The sequence below is a fragment of the Dreissena polymorpha genome, chromosome 4 (assembly GCF_020536995.1).
Source record: "Dreissena polymorpha isolate Duluth1 chromosome 4, UMN_Dpol_1.0, whole genome shotgun sequence".
Classification (NCBI taxonomy): Eukaryota; Metazoa; Mollusca; class Bivalvia; order Myida; family Dreissenidae; genus Dreissena; species Dreissena polymorpha.
This window is the reverse complement of record NC_068358.1, coordinates 127,414,743-127,441,225: the sequence shown is the minus strand read 5'-3', so window position 1 is coordinate 127,441,225 and position 26,483 is coordinate 127,414,743. Positions and strand designations below refer to the sequence as shown.

General features: G+C 33.3%; 2 long non-coding RNA genes across 2 annotated transcripts; both read right to left on the bottom strand.

Moving 5' to 3' along the window:
* Nucleotides 1-2,931: 2,931 nt before the first annotated feature.
* LOC127875865 (uncharacterized) lies at nt 2,932-5,247 on the bottom strand. Its single transcript, XR_008047487.1, has 3 exons — nt 5,033-5,247; nt 3,454-3,588; nt 2,932-3,028 (listed from the first exon to the last, which is right to left on the bottom strand). It is a non-coding gene; the product is annotated as an uncharacterized LOC127875865 (long non-coding RNA).
* Nucleotides 5,248-18,976: 13,729 nt separating this feature from the next.
* On the bottom strand, nt 18,977-24,634 carry LOC127878576 (uncharacterized). The gene is made up of 3 exons (XR_008048799.1): nt 24,330-24,634; nt 19,926-20,116; nt 18,977-19,221 (listed from the first exon to the last, which is right to left on the bottom strand). It is a non-coding gene; the product is annotated as an uncharacterized LOC127878576 (long non-coding RNA).
* Nucleotides 24,635-26,483: the final 1,849 nt, after the last annotated feature.

The window sequence follows — 26,483 nt, the reverse complement described above, 5'->3', positions numbered from 1 at the left end:
TAACGTTGGAACGATGTCGCTGATATCACCATAAAGGCGAGACACAACTGGAAGCAGCGATCCCGGTGACTCTAGTATATTGGAAAGCGTTAACGAGATGCTTAAATATGTTCCTTCATTCAAAGACCCATGCGCATATCGTAATAGCTTGTTCTGTTCCATGTGGTAACGCCGAAACGCGTTTTCCTGTTCGCACAGGGCAAAGTTATATCCTGTTACCATAATCCTCGTCAGACTTTAGGATCCGTCCGAGGGGAACTACAAAAGGGCCATGGTCTTTATGATTACCAATTCTACGCCCAAGTTAGCACACCTGATTCTGTTTTACCTTATCCAGCCGCGAACGAAGTTTGTTATCATTTAAAAACATTTTTATAAATAAATTGCAATTTATATATTTACAATTCAACGTACGTTTTCAACAATATTATTTGATATATAGTATTCTTTGGTTGATTCATATTTAAGTAACAAAATGTCAATTTCGCTTGGAATCGGGAATATCGAAAGCTTTTGCATATATAACTATATGAACTACAAATTTGATACCGCGAACATTTAAGCTGACAATATCAGCGTATTATGTATTGATGGTTTGATATAAAGTGAATGTATAACGCTTGTGTAGTGCGACAAACAATGACTAACCATACCTTCCCAATATCAAACATTAATAGTTTTACATAATTGCAACATCATCTCTCGGCAAAAGACACGATGCTAGCTGTCAACCTATTCTGCTTCATACTCTAATCAGCAAATCAGCACTCAGGCAGCCGAAAATACGCATTTCACATGGAGATGTATACAATCCTAGAACTTATCACATGTCAATAGTAACCTATCTCGACCATTGAAGCACTGTAGACAGATTAACCGATTTGTTTTAATTTAGAGAAACGGGTTGTCAAATTTAATTAAAATGCTCTACACATTGTATAGCTAAAAGTAAAGACTTCAACGTTCTCTTGGCCACGAATGTTTAATCAAGAATTAAAGCCCACGCTTTCCGCGAACACGAGGCGTCGTTGTACATGAAGCATAATTTTCACCTGTTTTTTATCAAGACAAATTTTTACATTAAATTATTTACAATGATTATTTGTTATTATCACATTAAAAAAATTCAATAATGCGTGTCGGATTAAAAAACTGAATAACACGCATTTAATAAATACTTCCATGAAATAATATATTATTTTAACCATTTTAAACATATGGATATAATACTTGATGCAACTACAAAAAGGTTGGTAAATACTACCTTCGGACAGCAAAACTATGCTTAAGCATATATAACTACACGACTGACCTGTCATGTTATTGGATGATTGGATCCCGCGGCCGCGAAGATGTAATGGCTCTGTGTTGGTTTCGCCATTTGAGCCATTTGCATAAATATTGAAAATAAGACAAACTAATTCTGATTGGTGTACAAGATAGTGTCGTCTGCGATACCAATGTGCGATGTTGTGCGGCATTCTTGTGCATTTAATAGGATTATATACATTGAATAGAAATCTCATAATAATTCCATGCTTAACTGAGCATATATAAATCTGATCGACTTAATAAATACAAAGCTGTCAAAATGATACAGATACAGAAAACATCGTTTAAAAACACAATCCAATGTCTCTAAAGCTTACGCACTTGTGAAATAATTCAGTAAAATAAATAATTGCATGATGTCAAAAACTGTGATTAAACTAAACATATTTATTTGAAATATAAAAAATTATAAGTTATCTTAGTGTTCGTTTTTGCATCACGGCAGACTTCTTTTATCTCAAAGTACATATGCTTTGGATTGTTTGACGATGGCCGGTAATCATTTGTTTGATTATATTACTTCAATTAGCTAATTAACAGACGTGTTTTGAGTCAAATATACTCACAGAAATATGTTTATACATGTGTTTATTATATTTTTGTATAGCAGACTTCTCGTACATAAGACCATGCGATCTTTGCGTATGGCGGGAAAAAGATCGAGACGATTAGACAACTGTGTTAGGAAATAATTCAATTATTTTCAAATATGTTACTATTTGATTAACTATTTCAAAAGTGAATAATTCTTTGAAATTCAGATTGTAATTAGATATAATTGCTGACAAATAATTTCATTTTATCATAAAACATCGTTCAATAAAAGGAATGACAAAACAATGTAAGTAAATAATACGCATTGTACAAATATGCCAAACTTTGTGAAGAGCGCAAGATAACCGGATACGATATTATTTATTCAGTAACATATATTGTAAAAACGGTGCAATTGCGTCAATCAAGATGCGAATTCTTTATTGCGACAGTTATCATCACGATGGAAGTAGATTATATAGACGAGTCAATGATATATAGAGGGACAGCTAGCCCCAAATAAGCAATATTAGCATGGATTTGACACGTATTCTTATACACGTGTGGGCGCTCCGTTTTCATATTTATATAGTATCTTATTAGACCAATGCTTCGAAATGTTTTGTTACTTGTGTTAAATGTATGTCGTTTTACAATAATCAATACTTTAAACGTGTCGTGTTTTGCGTAATTTCAAAATCATTTTTCGATGGCATTGTATTAATTAAGCAAGCGTGTCTTTGTAAGTGAACAGTCTGTACTGTGCAATTATCGTATAACAATTATAACTGTGCATGAGATTTCCAATTATCCACTTAATGCTTAATCCAAATCAATCCCGAAATCACTGAAAATAATATTTGTGTGTTCATAAATATCTTTGAATGAGTACGAACCTAAAGAGGAAATATGTCGTCAATTTTCTATACGGTCATATGCGGAAGCCTGCTCAGGCTAATTGCATATATGAGATAAATATTTTACGTTCGTTTGTTTGTTTTTTATGTAAATGAAATTTATAACGTACTTTCATTACACGCTCTTCCTATCCACCCGTCTTTACAGCTACCATTTACACATGTACCCGTCACACCGTCGCATGGACCCTCACGACAATGGCATTCCATGGAACAGTTAACGCTGTAACTTCCGGTTGGGCAGCCTGAAAACAAAAACCTGCAAATTCAGGTAACCTGTGTGGCTAGCATATTGTTTAACAATAGAATAGCATTTCAAAATTACCAGTTATAGCTTAAGTCAAAATCTTGCTTGCAATAACATTGTATGAATTACGCACGCGTGTTTTTGTATGTTCTGTCTTCGAAATGCAGTTGATTAATATAAATTATAACTATATATGTGCATTTTTATTAATATGATCAAAAAATTAATTATTATGATATACATATATTGCTGAACATTTTGTATTTGTTCACATAAATCTTTGCACATAAATGAAATGAAATGATTAATATGTTCTCAGATTTCTAGAGTACTGTATGCGGGTGATACCTTTCTTATTTCCTTTTGTCAGATTTTTGTTTCATGTGTATGGCTTTGTTTTATTAACATTAATTTACAACTTACTTTCATTACACACTATTCCTTTCCATCCGCCTTTACAGCCACCATTTCCACATGCACCCGTCACATCGTCGCATGAACTCGCACGGCAATTGCATTGCTTGGAACAGTTTACACTGTAACTTCCGAGTGGGCAGCCTGGAAACGATAACGAGTGGTGTATTCATCATTTGATAGTAAGTACATGTATACAATTTTGTCGTATGTTACAATAACTAGACACTGGATTTCAAATACGTCTAATTACTTGAACGGACATTATTAAAAGATGAGCGTATAAAATGCAAATTGCCTTAATATATAAAATCAAAACCCACTAATAACCAAATTTTGTTTAGATGAGCACTCCTTATTAACGTTATCTTTCAATTTAGTACACACGATGAGTGCAACTGAGCGATTGTGCAATGCATTTACATTGTACTATGAAAATAAGTCAACAGATGTCAAATATTTCTATGTTCGTTCAAGGTTTATTATATATGAATTTAATATTATTTTGATTAAGACATTTTGTATTTTCTATTGATTCTTTAAGAGCATTAATTAGTTTCTTTTTTGATAAACAGTAAATACATTTATTTTTGCAGTGGTTTATTGACCCAAATTTAATAAATCAATATTTCTTATTTCTGACACAACCGGTTCATGTGTTGTTTATATAATACTTTCAAACTTAATCATACAGGACAGATTTATACTAAATACGAATAATTATGACAGCGTGTTGACTGCGCGCTTGTTATATGAAATAACTGGAGCAATTACATTCCCATTAAATGCGAGGTTATTCTCAATATACGTGCAATTAACAGTCCGCGTAAAGTACGTTCTCGCTTGTCGGTAGATCATATTATCAGAAAATATCAAAAGGAACGTATTGGTTATCCCCGTAACCCGTACAAACTGTACTTTGCATGTAGGAGTAAGCCTTTTCTCCGCATTTGTCACGTTTGAAGTAAATTGTTCGTAACGAAGCGATTTTGCCCTAAATTTCATTGAAAAGGCGGCATTTTTTGACCATTTAACACCAAATGAATTTGTTCACCTTAGTGAAAACTTGTTCCGCTAGATACATGCGGTAATCATGTGACATACATGTTGTTTGTATCTGGGGATTAGTTGATTTCCACATGAAGTAAATCAATTGTATTATGGTGAGTCATTGTGCAATCATTTGCAAATTTGCTGAAATCTGATGATTAAAATAAAGATTTATCAATAATTACCTCTAAAATTGATACTGAGAGTATGAAAAAAAAAACATTTCAAGAGACAGTTATAGACTTTCACGGCCGGTTTGAGAAAACTTTATTTAGTAATACAAAATATGTATAAATGTATCATTATTTATAATTCAACGTCTCAAACATGCTTGTTGGACATGTAAACAGGTAAGCTTCCCAAATAGAACAACTGTTTAACTCTATTAAACTGTCTAAATCAGAAATACAAGCAATGCATGTTATATTCAAAACGAAATATGACTTATAATTTGACAAGCGTTTCACCATGTGTATAACCTTAACGTGATTAAACACGTATAATGTACTTAAAATCTGGTGAAAATCTCTAAATTTACCCCAATGTCTGTAGATGTTAATCCTCCAATGAAAGCCACATTTTTTGCTTATGTCGCCCGGACAATTATCACGACACTCTGACTCTAGTGCTTGGGTTGCAGAATTAATCGTATTACCACAAAGGCAATGTGTCCGCCACTAATTGCAAATACATATTAATAGCATGGCGGTGACTACGAATAAGCAATATAACATTGTCTTAATATCGTACTGTTTAAAGGGATCACATCTGTTTCAGTTTTTTATAACTAAATGTATGCAAGCATAGATGACATATTTCTGCCAATCTTCAGATTGAAGACAGTATCAAGGTGAAATACGCGTATGTTATACTTTATACAATCACATTAATAATACAAAGGTTAAAAACAAAATGCACAACAAATAGGGAACAAAACGGGATTAAGCCTAATATAGTTAATTTTCATTGCTAAGGACTTTATTTATATCTTTGGATACCTTTGTGTTAAGTTAATATCTGCGCTATACATTTTCTACGTTAAATATACAACCAACCTCCACTCCGAAAAACTTGTAGTCGCTGCAGCCTTTTGAACACTCGGTTGGTGAGTTCGAATCAGAAAAGTAATCATAATCTGCCAGGACTCGGTTGCCGCTATCTTGATAACAGCCCATATAAATCATACCTGTAAATATATGATTAATGATCCTTAATTTATCTATTAACTCATATGTGTAAAGCAAAATTGACAATATTATGACATATATACTGGAAACATCATTGATTGAAACAGCTAACGCTGTAGCTTTTGGGTGGGTAGCCTGAAAATAAAAACCTTAAAATTCAGGTAACCTGAGTGGCGATTACTTTGTTTTAAAATAAAATAGAATTTCAAAATTACCAGTTATACCTATATTCAAAATCTTGCTTGCAATAACATTGTATGAATCGAGAACGCGTTTATTTGTAAGTTGTGTCTTCGAAATGCAGTTAATTATAATTGTCAAGCGTAATTTAATCGATGATAAGTCCTATTAAGTTGATATAAACGAGCTTTAACATGAGATACCTTCTAACGAGCCGCTTTAGAGGCGAATAACTAAATCTATCTCTCTATTCAGTGGCATTTACAAATTTACTTTAAACATATTAACACGGATTGTATTTAGGTCATTCAATGACACCTTAAACACTAGGCCATCGGGGGCTTTATGAAGAATGTGTTTATCTAAAAAACAAACTTTGGAATAATAGTACAAAACGCTTTATTGAAATGAAATTCAGAATTACTCATATGGACACCGAGCAATGAATATTATCGTGAATATGAAAATGACACAAGTTCCAATAACAATAATGAAAGTTGAAATCATACCTGCGCCTTTGCATGAATTAAAAAAAAATCCGATTAAAAACAAAGTTGTCGTTTGAAGTGTATACATTGTGAGAACATAACACTCTATTCTGGCGTTAATAACAATTAAATGTCTATTTATCAACACAAATTTTTATACACATCATCAGTCTTTTTATTGAATTGCATCCATGAACGATCATGTAGAAATGTGCTGTTTAACACGACTATAAGAATTATAGTCAATTGGTTGTGATACTAGATAGATGGCGCACGTGAGTGATTTCGGAGACGTATTCTTTATAAATAGACAACCGGTATACTGCCTTTATGCCTTATTCAGTTTTTTTCAAATTGTAAGAAAAAACTTAATGATCATCTATTATCTAAACTCACTTTGAGTGTTTTGTAAGTCAGTCTTTCTGCTGATTATTTCTCGACCGTTGTCTTATCCACTTTAAATACTTCAAGTTCTCTGTCCAATTATTATAAACTCTAGCTTACAAGTTATAGAAGAAGTATTCTGGGCGATTGTAGTTTGAAAAGACGAAATAGTGGTGAAATTGATCTTTTTGTACTTGATCTTTTTCTTGTAAACACTTATTAGCTCCTCTACAGTGCAAGTTCTTTAATTATGTTTATTCAGCTTGTACTTATCCAGATACGTGGTCTATAAGCTCATTTTATATACATTGTTTGCCTTAACAGGTGTCATAAGAACGTCAACACTTATCGAATAATTACCCTTAAAAGCATATTTCCTAAATGATGTTCCATTAAATTAGACAACATATTTCGTTAGTGGTTATAAATAAATGAAGTCCTTAATGATTTTCATTATGGATTCCGAAATAAAATAAAAGTACAATTAAGTGTATTTGTGTCAATTTTTGATACAAAATATACAAAATGATGTATATTTTATAACCGAATAAACCAGAGAATGACACTTTCACGTCCGTTTGCACGAAAGAAAAAGCGATATCAGATTATGAGTTCACCGAAACTTAAACTCTAAAGTATTAAAAGCATTTGAAGAACTAGTTTAAATGATGTGAGACTTTTTTTATAAAACCGGACTGGTCAATGATCGACATAATCACACAAAACAAACAAACCGTGCGATGTCAAAAGTAGGAGTGATAAAAATGAAATGAGCAACGATAATTCAATTAGTGGCAATTTTCACTGCAGAGTTTAATGACATTTATACATTATCGATCATACTTGAACAAGTACAAAACTGTCTTGGCGATCCAAGTACCGTGTACGCGTTATTAAGAAATGTTTATGGCTTTTATGACATTTAATTCATCGGTAGGATAACAATCTAGATGCATTGTACAAAGAAACGAACTAAAGTATAGACTTTTTTAAATGCGCCGTGACAAAACACGAAAAATTTAAACCTAGACAGCTGTATCGGAAGCAACAAAGACCATATAGATCGAGAGATAAACAGTCGTAAAAGAAATCAGCAAATGAAACTAAAAGCGAAGAGGATTCTTATGTTTTTTGAAGCACATTAAAGTATTAGGAACAAAAATAGATTCGTCTATGTCGATTGAAAATCTTGTCGAAAACGGCGATATTTGCAAACTGAAAATCATTTTATGTCCTTAAAACATGGGAGACTGACTTTAAGAGTGTTTTCAAAAAATCAAAGGCATGTGAGAATAAATCTTCGAAGAACAAAAGGCTGTATTTAAATGCAGAAATGGCAAAGCGTGGTGTAAATATTTCTACAGGATGTATTGCGTACAGGTAAAAACAAAAATAATCCATGAACTTTCCTCTGAATGTGTTATATCTGCGTTTAGTGTGACCAACGTCTGTTATAAAGTCGATACAATTAACCAACACGAGTAACCGACGCATATCGCTCAACTACCACCGGATAAGTCTTAGTCCGTATGTTGGTAAAATATTATCAAGTGTCTTAAACCAACGCTTGAAAGAATATCTAGACATGATCAATATATTCGTGAATAAACAAAACGGATTCCGGACATTGTGTACAGACATCCTATTGACATCATGCTTCAAAATTCCAAATTTCAAAGACAACATATGGGCGTTTTATTATCATGATAAAATACTTTTTACAGGGTGTCTAGAGACTGTAAGTGCTTGCAAAACTATTAACTGTCGGTGTTCTAGGTCAGCCCTCGACATACTACGACATTTCTTTAGCGTATCTCGAGCAAGGTTTGATATTAATGGAATCCTAACGCAACTTCTCTGACATACATTGCTTAGTGGAACAGGGATATAAAAGCTCCCCAATCTGTATACAAATGATTTTATCAGCATTATTAAAGTCTATGAACCTCGGGATCACTTTCAACGTCGAAATATATGCATTTTCCTGAATAATGATGACATAATTTTCGTGAGCCAAAATGAGCAAAACTCACACATGCTTTATTATTGGGTCATTGTCGACCTGAAATGGCCCACAAGTCATCCGGGAGTGACTAGAAACCGATTATTGTCACCCTAGGATGAATTCAAACCGATTCATGTGGCACTTACAAATCAACTTTCAATAAATTATAAATGTAAACTGATTATATTTAGAGAATACAACTACTTAAACTAATATAACAGCAGAATATTTGGCGTATCGATAATATGCCTAGACGTGAAATTTATTTTACGATATACATAACTTGCACACGATGTATTTTAAGTTAACAATATAAACATAATAATATGTTTGATCTGTTTTAAATTTTGTTTTAATGTATTTATTTTAGCTCAGCTTCATCGAAATCATTTTGCTTATTGAGACACTATCAAGTCTTTTCTTGGTATGAACCAGTACTGGATTTAGAAAAGTTAAGATCTCAAGAACACTCCTTGAGCGGGAATCGAACCGGAGACCACCGAGGGCCTATACTGTGTTTATCTATGGGCCTTTGAAGCAATTCAGTATTTTTAACATAAGCGTCGAGACGCAAACATATGTTTAAACATAATATTCTGTAATCGATATTTAGATTATTTTTTAAATGTTTCCGAATACCATACATGTTCAAACATTTGATTTCGTAACCTGAAAAAACATTTACTCTGATTCAATTCAGAATGCCATACAAGTTCAAACATATCATTTCGTTACCTTATATAACTTTGCTTCTGAATTGTTTCCGAATACCACACATGTTAAAACCGTTGATTTCGTTATCTGATATACCATTTACTCTGAATTAGTTACGAATATTCCCGAAAATTGTTTGCGAATGATATATATATAATTAATTGATTTGTACTATGATGACATGTGTAATTATTGTAAATCTTAAAAAGTGTTTTCTGTTGTTTTCAGACGATACTGTATTTATGTCTTACTCTGCTACAAGGCTTCAACGTCATCTAGAACTACTGCGTGAATATTGCAAAGAATGGGGTGTACCTGTAAATATTAAAACACATTATTTTTTTATCAAGTCAAGGTGGTTAAAAAAATTGATTTAATATAATAATAATAAATTAAAAGTAGTAAATAACTAACTTTATCGCGGTGTTATATTCTCATCTATGTGTAGTTTCGTTAAAGCTCGAATAGGTTTTTCGCAACAGACATCTTGGGCGTTGTTTTCTCTAAATAGTTTTTTTTCCAAAATCGTATTTAGTGAAACCGATGAACTTTCTATTTTTTTATCTATTGATTTTGCATTTTATGACAAACGTACGGAGGTACGGAGGGAGGGGGGTCATCTTAGTCCTGATATAAAAGTATTTCTTAATATTTCTTCATTGGTATCCGTTCACAAAAAGTTACAAAAGCAATATATAGAGAAGTGGGACGTTTGCCTAAAGAAAAAACATATCACCCAATAATGGTTTAATAAATAAAAGAATAACTAAGGCTCAATTTCTTATAAACTTCTTTTGCACTTGGTCACGTGTAACTATTTGGGTAAATAAACTAAAGAAAATGCTCCATGATTTAGTATTGTTGTATATGTACAACAACGTTGATTAAACTATAATTGCTGATGTAAATTGTATTTGCCAAAGTATAAGAGATAGACGTTTACATTCGGCTAGTATTATTAGCAGTATTCCTAAGCTTGAAAGTAATCAAGGATAATGAGAGTTAAAGACGTTTTTACACATTGCTGTAAATGATACGGATAGAGTGTTCATGTTAAGGGTTTACTTTTTAAGGTCACAAACTACTACTGGAACAAGGCAGATAAAACAATTAAACAATATTTACTTAGTCTAATATGAATGTTATTGAAAACGAAAATGGTCCTTTTATTAGTATTTCAATATTATAGAGATCTAAAACCTCAACACTAACCAAAATATAATCTTAGGTGGCCTTCCTTGTCAAAATGTTACTGCTATTTATCCACAAAGATTTTAACGACTATCGTCAACATTAAAAAATTTACCCGCCTTCATTTGAATCACAAAATAATAATGCGTAATGTACTGTGTAAAGTGCGCTTTTTAAGAGTAAAACTTCTTGTTCTAGTTAATGGAAATGCCCTGTTACTTGTTATTGTTTTGTATTATTAGTTTTGAATCATTGTATATGAACGATTATTGTGTTTTGATTTTAATATTATGCTATACCGCAGAATACCAATGTCAAGATCATACTTCCACTCTTCATATTTATTTCCTTAGTGACAATGATTACATATATATTGTGATTTTGGACATGTTAATATTTGTTCAACTTTCATTTAGTTGATATTTTATATTAAAAAAGGTTTCAGTCCGTATACAATTGTTTTTGTTTTATAGTGTTTTCATATAGTTAAATGTAAGTGTGTAACTAAAGCCTTCAAAAATATATTAATGGAAGTGGTCGATTGTTTGAGCTTATATACTGGTGCAAGACAGATTCTGTATCTTTCTTGACCAAGCCTCCAGACAATTACATGAAGTCCATCGTAGAAGAAACTAATTTATCTTTTCTCTGTTCAACACCTATTGCTATACCTCCATCACTTTTAAAAGGGTTCAAGATTAGACCGGAAGCAGGGCCAGCGCAAATGGAAATATCATCACCTCTTATTCATTTAAAATGTATGGAAATTATATATTTAACGGCACACATACACTTCGCAACTCAATATTGGCGATCCTGTACAATCGAGGCTTACGATGGTTAACACTGTGTGTAAGTATCGTATGACATTTACGAAAAATATTTTTTGATAGAAAGCCGAGACTTGACGATTATGTCATCGTAATGTCTGTCAAATGTTTTATCTCGACAGTCCCCGCAAACCATAATGTAAGAATCATGAACATCCGATGAATTACTCTTTAAGCATCATACAATGAGGTACTTAACGATCTCAAGCACTAGTGAAAGCTATCAATTGCCTGAATTGGAAAGGATTTTCTCTGGTGAAGTGTTCTGGGAATAGAATCTGACACTCACGAATACGCAGCGCATCGCGGCGACTTAATTGTACAGGCAAAACAACATGATATATCTGAAGAAAGCCATTGAAAAGTTCACAACCACTTACGTGCATGCGTTTTGTAAGTTGTTGTTTTGATACTAAGCAAACAGGTTTTTTTGTGTTATTCAAGTACGTAAGATAGGAACCATAATTTGAATGAATGGCTGAGAAACATCTGTTGTTTGAAGAACTTGACATAGTTTCCACATAATGGATAAGGTTTTACTGTAAATGTATGTTAGCTAACGTTGGCGTGGTGTAAATTGTGTCAGCACATCGATCACTTGACCCCTGGTTCGATCCACAGCATGGGGGCATTCAAAATACCTTCCCGAAAACATGAATAACTTCTTCCCAGGCAATAGAATCGAGAATGTTCACACAAGGCTTTCGATGAATTAACATTAATAAACTAATTATATATTTAAATATATCAGCCGTCGGTACGTCTCAAACCTTTAATATTGGCTTTAACTGATGCATTCCTGACGGTAGTACAACTATAAGGTATGTAAGTGACAAAGTAATTACTTAGAACATCAGCTTGTTGTGTTACGGAATACTGCGGTTATACATCCACGACTGCATTTTAGGTTATGTTTATGATTTATTTATACATTATATAACGCTGTCTTACTATTCAGAACGCTTATAATAGTTATTATAATCTGTTTATTGTTGTAAGAATTGGGTACTTAAAACATTTTAGCTTAACTAGAACTCACTTACATCTCATGTATATCAACCTTCAACTCCGACGCTACTTATTGCAATATAACTGCTCGATTGATCACCGTCAATCCACTAGGCAGTGTCAAGGATGTGACAATTGTCATCGGCTATCACTCACTTAAACCCTTCGCCATTCTACTCGTGGCCCAATAAGACCTTCAAATGCGCAATTCAACAGACCACATTAATTGTCTGTAATGTACACAAAATAACCCATCCTACATGGTAAGCGATGGTTACAGAATACGCTCATTCTGCACTTGAAATATAGTTCATCTGTAAGTATTATAAAAGCCAACGTGTATCACTTGTTGTTTTTTTTGGTGTGTTGTAAATGTACAGCAATACAATTATCATCCCCACGCTTTTTGATAAGCGTGGGGATATTGTGGTTATCTCCGCCGTCCGTCCGTCTGTCTGTCCATCCGTCCGTCCGTCCGCCCTGGCCACTATCCCCTCCTGCACTTTAAGCACTAGAACCTTGAAACTTACACACATGGTAGCTATGAGCATATATTGCGACCCTGCACTATTTGGAATTGTGATCTGACCCTGGTTCAAAATTTATGGGGGTTGGGGTGGGGCCGGGTCAGAGATTTTCACTCATTTTTTTTATTTTATGTACTTTAACATAACTTTTGAAATATTGAAGATAGCAACTTGATATTTGGCATGCGTGTGTATCGCATGGAGCTGCACATATTGAGTGGTGAATGGTCAATGTCAAGGTCATCCTTCAAGGTCAAAGGTAAAAAAAAACAAATCCAAGGGAAGTAATAAGCTTTAAGGTGAGGTAATTAATGAACCTGCTAAATATTTTGTTTTTTAAATAAATCAAAGCGGCGCAGAAGGGGGCATTGTGTTTCTGACAAACACATCTCTTGTTTTATGTTAGTTTACATTAACTTCTTCATTTCTACACCGATTCACTTCCAATTGATACTGAACATTTCTTATGACAATACGGTCAATCTCAACTATGCATGGCCCCATTACCAACCCTGGGGCGCCCCCTGGTCAAACATGCGGAGTGGGGATACGCGTCGGCCTATAAGCATAATATTATTCTTTGAGCATGAATGTAAACCATGAGTTGTTTGTTTTCTATGCAAATGTACAATCTTAGTCGAGCAAAGACAACTTAAAAAACTCTCCACTCTCTTTAGAAATTTTTGCATTTTGGGTTGGCGTAGAGGTTTAAGCGTCAAACTATTTGAATTTAAGGTTTCATATGAACAAACCTGCAAAGAATAGTAGATTTTCCAAATGTTTACATGTTTTGTACATTAATTAGTTTTTTTTCTTTACAAACGAAGATTATTTGTTTATGTTATTAAACTCTGCTTTCATTGATTTTCTTGTACGACTTATTCTGAAAGTTATCTAGATTTTATATTCATCAATATTGTAACTGTTTTGATTTGTTTAGTCAGATCGTATGTTATCTCTTTGAAGTATCGTACCTTCTTTTATCCAATTAAGTGCAGGGCTCTTCTGGAGCATCAACGCACTTTGACTATAAAAGGAGTCTTGGTACCTGGGTACTTGGTGTCTTTGGGGGAGATCGAAAGAGCGATCCATCAGTGGGGAACGAACCCGTGACCTCCCGATCGCTATGCGGACACCATATCCAATACGCCAAGGCGACCATTCTTAACGTTTTTCTAAGTATTCTATAATCCTTAAAGAGTGTAGGATACAGAAACTGTACATTAAATGGATAAACTCATTTGCTAGATTTCTTATTGGATAATTATTATATCGAAACTCTGGACTATAATTACAATCTTTTGCGATACAACTATTAATTACAGATTATGCCAAAAGCAGACTGAAACGGACAAGCTAGTTAAAGTTTTGTTTTAATTTTTAACAGTCATTGTGTTCAATAGGAGTTTTCTTCGGTGGTGCTGCTCAATACAGGATGATATCCCAAGGTGCAGTTAGGATATTTGATATTACTGTATTGTCAAAACTGTACGAAACCGAATACATGTATGATACGGAAGAATATGTTCAACATGCTTATGTTTGAGTGTGTGACAATTGACATACTTAGTTTAAACAACAATTAAGATTTTTAGTATTGTACTAATATTTTAAAGGGACCTATTCACAGTTTGGTTAAGTGACGATTTCTAAGTAATAGTCATAGATTTAACAAAATGTGTGTATTATGTTTAAACAAGCAAAATAACACTCCAGACTTAGATAAATGTTAAAATAATGGTTTGTTAAAGGATGATAAGCAATCAAATTTGGTGAAAAAATAAACATTATTCTTACAAACAATCCACATGGTATGCGTAAGATAATACATGTTTACATTTTAGTTTATATCAATAAATAGTTAAAGCATGATAGCTACCCTGTCACATAAATATTTGGTAGAAATGCGATTTTGTTTTCCAATTTTCTGTCATGTCTTACGTTAGATCGTATGCACAGTTCATCGCTGTATTAGCAATGTCTCTTAAGAGGACCTTTTGATATGTGTATTGTGACATGGGCCTTGTATCACGAACGTTCTCAGGTTTTAAACTCAACTCAGCAGATCAGATTTGAGTTTCCACTCAGCTGAGAATTGAGTATGACGGGGATCTCACGAACGAACTCAAAACTCATCTCAGTTGAGATCGACTCAACTTTCCGACTCAGCTCAAATATTTATTATTTGTTAAAGATGTAAGCGACGTTCTTCAAAAGGAGATTGATTTATAACATTTTTACGGGAAATAGTGTCGGTTTTTTTTTTCGTCTACGAGAGTGAAAATGCCTCTAGAGGTCAGATATTTTTCTGAAAGCGAAAGACTCTGTCTGTTTGAAAAAATAATAAACCATTACGATGCGCTTTATTTAATACTGCACCCGCAGCCGAGCGTTGGCTACCGTTATGCGGTGCTCTTGTTTTTAAAGCATTAGTCTGTTTGGGCTAGTTGCCTTGCAAAATTACTACCCATCAGCACGTTAAACAGGCACATGTCTTGTTTAACACATAAAGCAGATTGAAAATGCTAGAAACTGTACAGAACTTGGGTGTTTGATGATAAAATGGCACTATGTTTATATATATGCTTAGTCTATGACTATTAATTAGTATGTCTGGTATATTAAATTGTGGGTTTTGTGGATATCTGTAATATGGGGATACATTATTGCTGCTTTGTTGTTTAAACATAAATAATCAATTATCCAGGGTGTAAACTTGTGTGTCTGTGTTTGTTATGCTCCCCCCAAAAAAATTGGGGGAGCATATAGTCGCCGCTTCGTCTGTCCGTGCATGTGTCCGTTCGTTCGTGCAAAATTTTTGTCCGGGCTATTTCTCAGCAATTAATGACCGGAATTCAATTAAACTTTATGGGAAGCTTCACTACCAAGAGGTGATGTGCATATTATCAGCCGGTTCTGGTCGGATGATTTTTCACAGAGTTATGGCCCTTTGAAATTTTCCATTAACTGTACATATAGTGCAATTCTTGTCCGGGCTATTTCTCAGCAACTAATGACCGGAATTCAATGAAACTTTATGGGAAGCTTCACTACCAAGAGGACATGTGCATATTATCAGCGGGTTCTAGTCAGATGATTTTTTTTCACAGAGTTATGACCCTTTGAAATTTTCCATTAACTATACATATAGTGCAATTCTTGTCCAGGCTATTTCTCAGCAACTAAAGACCGGAATTCAATGAAACTTTATGGGAAGCTTCACTACCAAAAGGAGATGTGCATATTATCAGCCAGTTATGGTCCGATGATTTTTCACAGACTTATGACCCTTTGAAATTTTCCATTAACTGTACATATATTAGTAGTGCAATTCTGGTCCGGGCGATTTCTCAGCGACTTATGACTGGAATTCAATGAAATTTTATGGGAAGCTTCACTACCAAGAGATGTGCATATTATCAGCCGGTTCTTGTCGGATGATTTTTCACAGAGTTATGGCCCTTTGAAATTTTCCATTGTACATATAGTGCAATTCTTGTCCGAGCTATTTCTCAGCAACTTATTACGGGAATTCAATGAAACTTTATGGGAAGCTTCACTACCAACAGGAGATGTGCATATTATCAGCCGGTTATGGTCGGATGATTTTTCGCAGAGTTATGGCCCTTTGAAATTTTCTATAAACTGTACATATAGTGCAATTCTTGTCCGGGCTATTTCTCCCCAACTACTGACTGGAATTCAATGAAGCTTTATGGGAAGCTTAACTACCTTGAGGAGATGCGCATGTTATTTGTGGGTTCTGGTTAGATGATTTATTTAGAGAGTTATGGCCCTTCGAAATTTTTAAGTTGCTAAACCATCCATCGTATTATTTTGTCCAAAGTTATGCCCCTCAAGCCTTATCCTTTTATCTGAATATATAGTGCAATAGTGACAAAAAAAACTTTGGGGAGCATCACCCGTCTCCGACGGTTTCTTCTTTTAAATTCTTTTTCAACATTTATATACTTAATGACGTAATTGGAATGTATGGCATGAGAGTTACATGCACATGTTAATTTCGTAAGGCTAGTTAAATTTCATGATACAAAAACTATTAGAACCAAAACCAGCTCATGAAGCATTGCAGTCTTATTATTAATGGTTTGTGTTATTTTCAACAACCACACATGCATGATACATTAAATATCTGTATGTTTTGTCTAATACATATTATTTTTGGAATAAATACAATTTAAACTGTTAAATTTATTTACTTGCAGTGACATGTCAAGCATGAAGACACAGCTTCACATAAACCCAGAACAAATGCTTAATGAGTCCAGAACCAGAAATGACATTCTTCGGGACATAAAAAAAAATTTGGATGAAGAACTCGTGCCCAACTCGTGTCTTTAAAAAAAGAAATATTTCAACGTTCAATTATTTCCAGAAATCTTAATATGTATTTACTGATATGACATGATGTGTATATTGTACTCTCTAAATATTATAAATAACTCTTAATAAATATGAATGTTCTTAATGTTTTATTCATTGAATACACATGAAATTGCAACTGTTATAAAACAAGAGATGTGTTTGTCAGAAACGCAATGCCTCCTATTGCGCCGCTTTGAAATAAAATGTCAATATATAAATAATAATTTAGCAGATTTAGAAATTATCTCCCTTTTAAAGGTTATTACTTCCCTTGGATTGTATTTTTTACTTTTGACCGTGAATGATGACCTTGACCTTTCACCACGCAAAATGTGCAGCTGCATGCCAAATATCCATTTGCAATTGTCAATATTCAAAAAGTTATGACCAAACTTTAACGAAGGTTAAAGTTTCAGGAAAGAAAAATACAATGATCTTTGACCTTAAAGGATGACCTTGACCGTGACTTTTCACCACTCAAAATGTGAAGCTCCATGAGATACACATGCATGCCAAATATGAAGTTGCTATCTTCATATTGCAAAAGTTATCAAACTTTAACCAAGGTTAAAGTTTTGGGACAGAATGACAGACAGACAGGCCAAAAACAATATACCCCCGATCGATCGGGGCATAAAAACAAGTAAATGTTATCATCATAAATATGTTTATAAAATTAGGAAACAAATTGCACCGGTAAATAACAGTTTTAACATAAATAATAGTTTTTAGGGTAACTAAAGACTTGATTCTTTAACAAAGCAGCATATCAAGGCTGTCTTTCAGTACATGAATTATAACATTTGGCAAATATATTTGTTTATTTACCAAGCTTCTAATATGACAATAATATCCATGTTTATATACTCAACACTCTCTATAATTAAGTAAACATACATTTAAAAGCCTTCGTGTAAATGTCACTTTGAGAATTCTCAGTACTGATATCCAATACCCATAAGAGTCAATGTCAGTTTGCAAAGAAAAATCACTTGAAAAAGCGTTAATAGGGAGATCTTTTCTGCTCTGCAGCTCGGATAATTATGAAATATATTTAATTACACTTTCTTTCGCAAACTTATATCCCAGTATTGGATGTTTAATTGAACTAAAGCACGAGGAAGCAAAAACTGATAATTTGGCTTGTAATATAGCTCTTCCTATTTGGATAATATAAAATATTACGGCAATATATCACTTTCAATATTTTTATCACATGCCATACCCTGTTTCCCATGTAATATAACCATTACAAATATTTTTATCTTACACATGTGTTATATACTTTTTAAGCGTCTTTATTGGCTAAGTTTTTGTTTGATTAACCAATCGCATTTTGTTATTTTGCTGAAATGACGTTGCTACGTCAAATGACGTCACAAAATGTAAACAACATTCGAGATTTATCATTATGTTTGCGTAAATATTTATTTAATTTGCTCATTTAAAAGCATGTGATAAAAAAAGATCTGACACTCGTCATTTCATAAAAGGCGAGCTTACTAACAAAATTCCTGGACGAGTTTAATAAAATATGGTATAATATGACAACTCGTGCCAGATCATTTAACTATCACTTTACGACATTTTCAACTAAACAGTTCGATCAGCTGCTGCCTCTTATTGACTGCTGCTCTCTTTACTGGTGCGTTGTTTGTAACCGCAGGATCCATCATGTCCAAAACTTCTACCTCTATCAGCGGAATGAATAATTCCAAGCACAGGTTGTGCAGGCGCATGCAATTTTTTGCTGTTTCACAGCATTCGCTGTTTCACAGCACTCATTTGGCTTGGAAAGGCAGGCATCCACCAGTGCGATGCAGGCATCTAAAAAAATATCACAAGTCTTTCTTTTACATAGCACTAAGAATTTAAAAAATTGCCCTCCTTAAAAAAAAAAAATAATTTACATTTTAATTGACAAAATTGTGATGTTTCCACCGAGGTTTATTTTGTGTCAATATAAAGTTATACTGTATGTTCATTTATAAAAAATGTCAACAGCCTATGAAACACGTTATTTGTGTCTGTATTAGCCATTTATGCACAATGCCATTTAAATACACTGGAACAATTACTTTCATAAAAAGAGGACAAGCAAAATGTTTATTTAAGAGTTCAAATAAAATGTTCAGATATTGCTGTGAATTGATCTATTTTGTGAATTAATGCAACACGTTATCTTTAAGCCACTGCTATCAAACACCGAAGCATCATATGTAGCACTAGGCCATCTTTACACGGCATCAATGAACCATAAAGAAGAGTTAATGTGTTACTTAAGACAATTTTTCAAGATATAACTGATAGCTGCATTTGCTTAAACATTAACAAAAAGAAGCTTGATTACACAGTGCTCATGGTGTCAGTTTGTGGTAGTTAATGTTATTTGTGCATGTACATACAATAATCATTATTTTATGTCAACGATGATAAGCATTACGCTTAGTTCAATCAGCTATGGTATTTCTCAGCTTTCTTATCAAATTTTATTATAAGGTGATGAATCATAACACTGCATTTACATTTACCACATGTTGGCATCAATGACAGCCGCTCAGTAATGTTAATAAACCCTTTCCTTCACACATCAGCTTCTTCAGATTCAGCTGGTTTTATAATTAGAATTACACTCCCGTCTACTGCTCCAACTACATTTGGCAGCCAACATTTCCATTAAAATTCCTGCTTCAAAAGCAGAAAAGCTGGTTCTTGTGGAAATCTGAAAGTATCAATACAATTTTATTCAAATGTGTATAACAATTGGAGATAAAATAAATATAATTTAATGGACATTAACCCAATTTTGTTTATACAACTTAAGATTATTCTAAATATTAAAGCTCTAACATGGATGTCTATTCGAAATCTTGTTGTATTAGCCTAGGTAAGGGTCTAAATGAGGTTCGATTGGTCATTGTGAGCTCGGGTACTACTTACATGTAACCCAGGTACATTTAAGTATACTTAAATGTACCCAGGGTACAAAGAATATACTGAAACATACCCAGGAATTATAAAGCTTAATTGATCATTGTCGGCATTTTTTTCAAATTAATAATGTTTGTATTTATGTCAATATTCTATAGAAGGGCCTCAATATTATCGAAACTCCTACTCAAAAATGCATGTTGGGACAGAGTTTGTTGAAAGAGATTTTTTTCGTATTCCGTAGCCTGATTTACAGCATCTGATTTTGGGCGGGAATAAATCTCGGGTACAGTCTAAATAGGCCAGGTACATGTTAGTATATTTTCCGTACCCGGGGACAGTTTCATAAACGATCGTACGACAATTTTAACTTACGAGAGAATTTTGTAATCGAAATAAGTAGACGAACTAACTCGCCATGCTCATCAAATGTATACGTCGTTAGAGATGCAAATGACATTAATAAAGTACTGAACATTTTTAATCATATGTGGACTGTTCTGAGTGTTGGGTCAAAACGGGGTACATGGACTTAATTGACTTATTTACATTTTCAGAAAGCTCCATGTATGGTGCACACGGTAAAATTAAGATTTTTGCACACAAAAAAATCAATTTAAGGTTAAAAGGGCTGATTTAGAAATGCCTATTAAAACACACAAAAATAAACATTTTTTTTATTTATTTTCATGTCAATAAATTATGTTAATACATTTATAATACGTCTACAAGTGCATGAATAAATCAGTAACATATGGTGTTATAATATGATATACTTAATACTTCTGAAGAATTAGAAAACATTATAAACATTTTAAAATGTCTATTGGTTACCATGGAAACACCTTAAATAATTCAAACTATTGAAATTTTGGGTATGAAATGCACTTTTTAACTGTTGTTTGTTTAATAAATGATATATTGAAAAAAAACACATTCTTCCATACCTAATGCAGATACAAAGTCATAATGTCTATCTCAATAGATAAAGACTATTGTGGTTATTTGCGCTAAATTTGTTTGCAGTACATTTGGATCGGATAAGATTACCTACAACTAGCAAATTTTAACAAATTAAATGACACTACAAAATATGTCTTACAAACTGCACCATTATATTTTCCAAAAATCATCAGTGATTGTTTACAAAGAATCTCAATGTTTAATTGTACTGTAACCATGGAAACCAAGATCTATACACAACATCATTTATTTGAAAGAGGTGAAAATAAAACAATGTATTTAAAAGACGTGAACATTAAATATTATGTTTATTAAACCTTGTAAAAAAACAAACACAAAAAGCAATGTTATAACAAATTGCATTTTTAAATCTCTTAGCAATTCAGATTTAATTGTAATTCAAGTATTATATACATCTTTAAAGAATTAAAACAGATCCCATTTAATTAAGTATATACATAGACAAACATAATTTTCTCAGATTTGTTTAATATTCATTTAATCGTACAATTAGTTTACACATGGCTATCTTAAAACCTATTAAATGACAATACATTCTGGAATCATTTATTTTTAAGTGTTAGTTGCATGGCAATCAGGGCTCGAATTTAACTTTTTTTTTCTACTCGCAAAACATTGCGAGCAGCTTTAATACCAACTCGCAAAATCAAAAACATTCTCGCAAATTTTTCTGGAAACATAATTTAGTGTTGTTTTTTTTTATTCAACAGTTAACTTTGCTTTATCTTTCGTATTGTTATTTCCATCTGTGGGCAAACAGAAACTAGTTATTTTTCGCTTCGACGCCATGTCTGATCAAGTTCAATGACCACGTGTGAATTAGTCGATTGTTTAACGTTATTTGTACCAATACCATCCTGGTATCTGTACTATAAGTATACTAGTCTATATACAAGGTGCGCGCTTACGCACAAGGGTATTAGGACGTTCTATGACCTATGGTTTAGCGTTCAGGACGTCAAACGCAATATTACTGTTTTTTTTTCACTATTTCTTTACTCGCAAAAAATTCATAGTGGCTTAAAACTTAACTCGCAATCGGTATTTTTCACTCGCATTTTGCGAGTGTTAATTTCGAGCCCTGGCAATGATCACAACTTTGTGGTCGCCATGGTTAGTTTTGGTTACTATTGTAAAAAATAAAAATGCATACAGTTGTTTAAGTTGACATGTAATATTAGAATGAATTAAAATAATAAAAAAAATGCATAATAAAATGAGTATTCGTAAAATGTATTATACATTCAAACATATTCAATAAATATGAGTGCGGTCTAGAGGAAGTTTATAACTCTTAAATCTACAATTGTTGCAGCACATAATGATAGACTGCTCATGATTTGAAAATATTACAGCAACTAGGTGTACTATGAGTTATTAGTCACATATTGTTGGCATTGCTACATCTGCAAGTGGGATAGACAGGAATAGTTCCTTTTGCACAGCATTCTTATTCTTCCTCTTATAGCACAGGCATTGAGCAGAGAGGCTTAGTGTTTCCTGTTTGATTGGTATACAATAGGTTATGAAACTTCTTCCCAAGAAGGTCAAGTATTACTTGACATCTTCTGCACATTGACCCTGTGTGGCTTTTTATCTTCCAGCTGGCATGTCTGATGTTATTCTGTGTACATGTAAAACAAAAATGAGATTTAATCAGTTTTCATAAAATTAAGCAAATTGAGGTCATTATGCTGCTAAATGGCAACATAAAATTTAAATTGCACTTTTACTTTTATAGTGACAAACAATGAGTATAGGGGAATTTCCTGATAGGAATTTATCCAAAACAAAACTGTGATTTTATTTTTTTAAACATATTTAGGTGGGAAATATAAATAATTAAGTGATGGAATTTCACAATCAATTATAATAAAACAAATAAGAACTTCATTTATTAACTTAATGTTAACCAAATATAAGGAACTGGAAAATGTCACGGTCGCCATTTTTACTTTCGTTTTCAGTTGTAAATATATTGTATTTTGTAAATATTTTGGACATAAAAAAATTGAATTTGATTTAAAGAATAACACTTACCTTTTCAAAGACGAATTCAAACATTATTATTAGCATCGAGCTGAAAACGGTATCAACATGAGTTGAAAAAGTGTGTGTGGCTATAAACTAGCCCTTGCCAAATTCGTTAAAAGGGGAGTAACAAGTCAGCTCATTGAAATATTTGGTGGCCGACTTTGGTAAAAGGGAAGTAATAACTCAGCTCATTGACAAGGTCATTAAAAGGTCAAAATAAACTATTTGTTTGCTAAAAAATTCTTTCAAGTACTAGTCTATGCCGATATTTATATAACTTATATAAGATAAATGGTAAAATCACAGAAAACCTTAGGCAATGTATCAAAATTCAGCGCAAGTTAAGTGATGTCATTTCGAATGAGTTTTCTCATTATGACGCTTGCCGAATTAGTACCAAAAGTCTCAGAACATGACACATATGATATTGACTTAAGCAATTATGCATCTTCGAAAAATGTATCGTATTGTATATATGTACGACAATGTTTATTGAAACTGTTCCCTGGGGTACATTTAAGTATACATAAAAGTACCCCAGGTACATGTCAGTAGTATCCGAGCCGACAATGACCAATTGAGCCTGTATGAGGCTTGATAATTTTCAATTTCAAATTATTAAAATGATCCAATGTGAATGTACTGACATTAATTGCTATGATATTACCCAAAATAAAACATACAAGCTAGTCAATTATACAAATAAGCACAAGTGACAATCTTTATAGTAATGACACAACATACAATCTACTTTACTCACCCATAATATAAACTTGTTGAAAATAGCAAACACAAACAGTATTTTGATGTCACATTCATTTTCATGAACATGATGTAATCATTAATTTTATGAATGGATACAAAAGGAATTAGAACACAGATTATTGTATTTGCTTCACAATGACAATAAAAAACATAGGTCATGTGGTTTGTAAGAAAGAACTCCACGCGAATCAAGGGTCACTGTTTTATGGTCATCTTTTTACCGGCTTATCTCCAGTTGATGATGGTATCCCGCCAACACCTTTTTGGTTCACTTATGCGGCCTTTTTGAGAAGGCCTTCTTGGTAAACGGCCTTTCTGGTACTATACCGTCTTCAACCTAAAGCAAAACAGTGAATTTCTACTAGTATGCAGCAATGTTTTCCCTACCACATGCACACAGACATGTTCAATAATAAAGTCATGGCAAGTGCCCATACAGAGAATTGTGTCATCAAATAAATGACGATTTTGTTTTTAGAGGGTATAGAATTAAACGCCAAAAGTATTTAGTATACTGTAACCTGAAGTATTACACGTTCAACATAAGCGGGTGGCGTAAATCAGTCTTCATTTATTTACATCGATAAATACACGTTGGCAGTAATAGAATGAGTAAACATAAATAATATATTAAGAAACACCAGAATTTTAGATAAAACTTACTTATTATTGTAAGATTGTATTTATATAGTATTAAAACATTCATCGTTAAAAAGTTTTGCTAAAAGTTAAAACCAAGGCATGTGTTGTCAAGGTTACATTACACTAAATCATTGTGTATCCCTCCGTGGTCCATTCGAAAGTAGTGCCTATTTCTAAAGAGTTCCTTTTCTCTTCTTGAATATAAGCCATTTGACAATGTGAGACAAGTCTTTTGTGGTTATTTGTAATATCCTGTATGTGTCTGGAGTACTGTGATGCCTTGGATTGGAAGCTAACTTAAAAGATGGACTTTTGAGGTTGTGTTTTCTATTGTGTGGGGCTTTTGTCGAAATTAGGATTCCGAAACACGTTTTTCTACGGTGGGTTCATTCGACAGCGATTTACTTTCTTAGAAGTTGCGAGACGGTATGTTATTGATTGCAATTATTGGAAGAAGACAGATCCATCTTTAAAATTATACCAGGTTCGGAAAAATTGATACGTCGAAAAGGCAAGAAAAATGCTGTGAAAGTTGTCAGTTTTATAATGGGACCCTATGGGAATCGGAATTAGTGTAATATAACCTTAAAAAAGCACATTTACTGCAATGTCAAGGTCACATGGATTCGTCTGCAAGCGAGACAAGTAGAACATGAATTTTAATGAATGTTTTGATGATTTGGGTGCTAAAATAGAAGAGAGATGTCAATATTTTGGTTCAAATGGATCTTTTAGGTGGTTTTGGACTGTTCCGGATGGGAGGGGGACCTGGTATGGACAAGTAAGGGTTACATTTCCAACAAATCTTGAATGTAAATATTATTATGTCCAAAGATTGAAGTTTCAGGTGGAGAGCAAGATGAAAAATATGCCAAATCACATGAATACAACCCATTTATGCCATTTTTCTCTTTGTTTGTAGGCCTGACCATTTGTCCCTTGAGCCGCAGACGGTCAACAATCCGCTAGCTGTCTTGCTCTGACTGGTGCACTGGACATGATTTCAATGCGAGTCATCATACTGATTGTTTAATTCAAACATGAATTTCAGTTTGTTCGTTAAAGTACTTGCTTAGGTGTGTATTTACAGTGGACGTAGTGGTGCGTCGCATGAGGTAAACTAGGTATTTCCATATACAGTCAAACCTGAGTTCAGCGGTCAGTCAAGGGAAATGGCCAAAGTGACCGTTGTCCACAGGTGACCATTGAATTCGTATCACAATTTTAAGATGGTTTGTCAGTTGGTAGTAGTGCTACCTCGTTACCCCACCCAGTCGTTTGCATACAGTGTTAACTAAGCATGATAACAGAATTTACTTACATTGAATAATACATAATAACATCTTATAGATTGATTTAATTTCATATTGTTATTAAACTAAAGCAATGAATTTATCAACGCTAGTGTAATTGTTTACTCATGCATCTCGATCATTCAGTAAATAAAACTTGTGACGTGCCGTTGACGTCACGTCCGTACAAGTCTAAAAAGCGGATTCGCTTTCATAAACCGATAGTACGGTGATATTGTACCGTTCTAATTAAAAGAAAAAGACGCAAAACGTGTGTTAAAATTTATTCGTACGCAAACATCACACAAAAAGCATTTTAATTCAACAACTTCATACAAAATACAACGCTTCAAACATTTGCATTCGATTCATACTTCTCCATAATTTCTCGCTTACGCTTAAGCACACTCTATACTTGCGTACGTCCAACACATAGCTCAC